Source organism: Pygoscelis adeliae, unplaced genomic scaffold (assembly GCF_000699105.1).
Source record: "Pygoscelis adeliae isolate BGI_AS28 unplaced genomic scaffold, ASM69910v1 Scaffold18, whole genome shotgun sequence".
Taxonomy (NCBI): Eukaryota; Metazoa; Chordata; class Aves; order Sphenisciformes; family Spheniscidae; genus Pygoscelis; species Pygoscelis adeliae.
Genome location: NW_008825558.1, coordinates 2,198,593 through 2,202,408, shown reverse-complemented (window position 1 = coordinate 2,202,408; position 3,816 = coordinate 2,198,593).

Genomic DNA, 3,816 nt, shown 5'->3' with positions numbered 1-3,816 from the left:
TACTACACTATGCTGCCAATTCAATGTTTTACTTGCTAGTAGCACAGACTACTTGAAGCTCCATTAAAATTAGTCACACGCTGTGTAACACAACACTTCCCTGATGTTAGAATTCTGTTGGCATTATTTAGAGTTTACTTGTAATAAAATGAAAAATGCCAAGTACACTCTGCCACTTAATTCAGATCACAAATCAAACCTCACTTAAGTCTATGAAACTAACAACTGGTATGCTAATTCTGAACCTCCAAACATTAAGTGACTGGTATACCTGTGCTTTCCATGTGATCTGCCTCAGTGACCATCACGTGTACACTATAGAAGAAAGCAACATAACTTGCTCAAAGAGGACCTCAAAAATACACGTAAAAACGACACACCAGTGGGATTGTTCAACCGCATAGAGCCTATTCCTATTGAGGACACAGCCATGGAAACCAGACAAGACATATCCCTCTAGACATATCCTATCTGCAAGTCTCAGTGGAAACGTCAGGCATCTGTGTCTAAGCAAAAAAATTAAAAGTGAACTATTAAAAATCTGATGCTCAGAGTAGCTGTGAGTCTGCTTACATGCTGAGACTAAGTAGGAGTCAACCAAGTCTCCAGAGCCAGTTACAGTAGTCCACGATGGCATCCCCAAGATGATTATACAGGGAAGAATTACTGGAGCACGCCCTGCTTGAGCTCTGCACCTGATTTTCCTTGGCATGATGACAGTGACAGTAAGCACATAAAGTGGTGGAATGTTGATTTTACACCAGCCACTCCCTAACTACCTTCTTCGGGCAGATCTCCAGCTGCTTCGTGTTTGCACAGGTTAGACCAAAGAATTCACAAAGCGCAACAGTGGTCCCATGTGAAGCAAACAGAAAGTATGTACCACAGCCAGAACACAAAGGGGTTCACTGCTCACACCCCTGCTTCTTATCTAGCTACAGTTAGTCACAACCCAACAACTCTGTGTTCTGAGCTACTCCTGCCTTGCTTTTGAAGTATTCATTTCATTTGCACTTCAGGAGTACCATGAAACAGGTGAGTGGGACACTTCAATGATTTTGTTTTTCCTCAAATCACCTCTCAATCTAAGATACTTTGTGTAAAATGTAATCCCTTCAAGCAATATTTCAGTTACATTTCCACACACTCAACACTGCTACTTGCTGACACTGCCGCAAGTTCATTTTTGTTAATGACATGCCATACTGAAAAAAGCAAAGTTCAGAGCCTCTCGACCAAAATGATCAGCTGCCATTTATTCAAGGAAACCTGAAATAATTCACTAAAAAGGGAGTTTTTATGTAACGTTTTGACCTTCTAAGCGTCTTTATGTACAGCAGTTTTCCCTGTGGACAAACCATTCATAAACAGGCCTGTTTTATCTCTGCTGAGTAATTACTGTGATTATTTTTGCACCTCCTAGAACCACTGCCCAAAACAGGAACATGACTCAAAGAAATCTAGTTGTTCCAGCCCCACTACCCCCAATGACACTTTTTAACCCCGAGTTTACCCAGAAACACTTTGACCGGTCTCAAAGTCTTCAGGAGAAAAAAAGATTTGCCTTTAAGTCAAAACTATGTGTGGTCTCTCCCACTGCAGATGAAATCAATATGCTTAGTAAGCGGCAGTTGGAGTTACTTATTCCTAAGTAAGAAGTTATTTGAAGTGCGTTATATTTAATGTCACAACACAACAAATGACAGGGCAATATGAGAAATACGTTCAGCACTTAACAGGTAAACCACAGTCAGGTTATTTAAAACTACTTAAGTACTAAGGTATAGGATAACACGAAGTGTTTAAAAGCTATATAAACATGAGTAAGACACTTTTTTAATGGCTGGAACATATGACTTTTGAGGCACAGATCACAACAAATTTGTTGTGACAAGTTGAAAGATATTCTACACACATAAGTAACCCTAACCAGACAGTAATCTTGTTTTGACCATCTTTAAAGTCATCCTGGCTCTAAATGGTTAATCTTACATCTTCTCAAAAACCCATCTGGCCAGTCATATTTCAGATGTTCTCACAAGTCCTTTCCTTGTACGTCTGATTTTACTTCCCATGTTTCAACAATAGCCACCCACCACAACTATTGGTAGATATTTGTTCAATTAACTTCTCACAACACAGACACTTGTAAGGAATACTGACATTCAGACAGGGCTTGTGGCAACAACACGGAAAATGGAAAGTAACAATCCTTGCTACTGATTTAGTCAAGGTGAACTTAGTGACGTCTTGCTTTCCTGCAACAGAAAGGCTTACTCCAAAGGATTAATTTAAAACAATAAGTTACAGTAGACTGTAGCCAACTATTTAAAACATTTTTTTTTTCAGCAGAAGATCATGCATTTCCTTTCTAAATAGCACAGAGAGAAGTGCATTTATTCTTATTATAAAAACTACTGTGGTAGTGTAATATTTGCATTTGGGTAACCTACTCCAAGGGTAAGCTATCCTTTCCAGCCCACCACTGACTACAGCCTCCCGGCTATCATAGGAATCCACAGAATCCTCTCCTTTACATGAAGTCCTCTAGCTTCATTTCTAAGCTACACAGAAGTCCTCCCCTTCTCCCCATAAAATAACACAGACAAAAGACCAAAGAATTAAAAAAAATTTCAAGCCTAATATATTAAGTGCCAGTTTATACTCACTGTTCTTTTTATTGGCTTAGTTAAGCTAAGGAGCCAGAAAACAACCATTTATATATCAACGCTTTATCATATCTTCTTTTGTTAGGCCAAACAAACCAAATTCTTCTAATTTCCCTTTGTCAGACACCCCTGCCATTCATAACCCTTAGTAGCCCTTTTCTACACCTCTTCTGGGTTCATTTTAGCTTATTTGAATCAGATTCCTGCCCTACAGCAATGACAGAGAATCTCCTTCTGACTTATTTTAGGATTGCCCTTCCCACAGCAGCATTACCCTAAATGCTCACAGGTGTATAACCAAATAGCTTTTGCAAGTGTTTCCCATCTCAGTTATTTCTGTTACAAACCAGGACTGATCATATTTTTTGTTATCACTTCACAAGACTATAACCTTGTTCTACTGCACTTGACTCTGTTTTTACAGGGTAATCTTGCTTTCCTATGTAAATATCCTTCCTCTGCAGTGACAATATCTCATAGGTTTTGGTATCAAAAGATCCTACTAGTGCTACTTTTATTAATGAAAATTAACCAAGACAACCTCCCTTCTCTTCAGCACTACTATGTTCTCTCCTTCCCCAATAGCTTCTTGCCATCTCATTTCCAAAGTTGCCTCTTCACTAATTCCTCATGTTTCACTAACAAATGCAATCTACTAAATTCTTTTTCTCTGGGGAATGAGTTCTCTCTTAAAAGGAAATACTAATACTAAAATATTAGTCCAAGTCCATCTCTTTCTGGAGAAAGAGAGTGACACACATCTAGATTTATATCTTTTTACCTTCATATCATTATCTTTTCATTCAAGATGCATTCTTAAGCCTTGCATAATACTGAAGATATTTTATCTGAGACATAGTATAGAAAAATTAGCCTCCCTTAAATCTCAACATTTTGCTCTCAATTACAATGCCCTTGGAGTAAGTCCATCCATATTTCAGTATTTATGCAAACTAACATCTAATTACTAAATCTTGTGAATGAAAGATGTTATAATTCTACAAGGCACCAATAGTTAATAGCTATCTAGGCAATTGGTGAGAAAGCAGCATTTCCTCACCCATCGTACCCCGAACACGAGCTATATAGCCCACTAGCTGCAGTCCTCGCTGGCTGCTGCGTACGCTCAGAGTACAAGCTCACAACC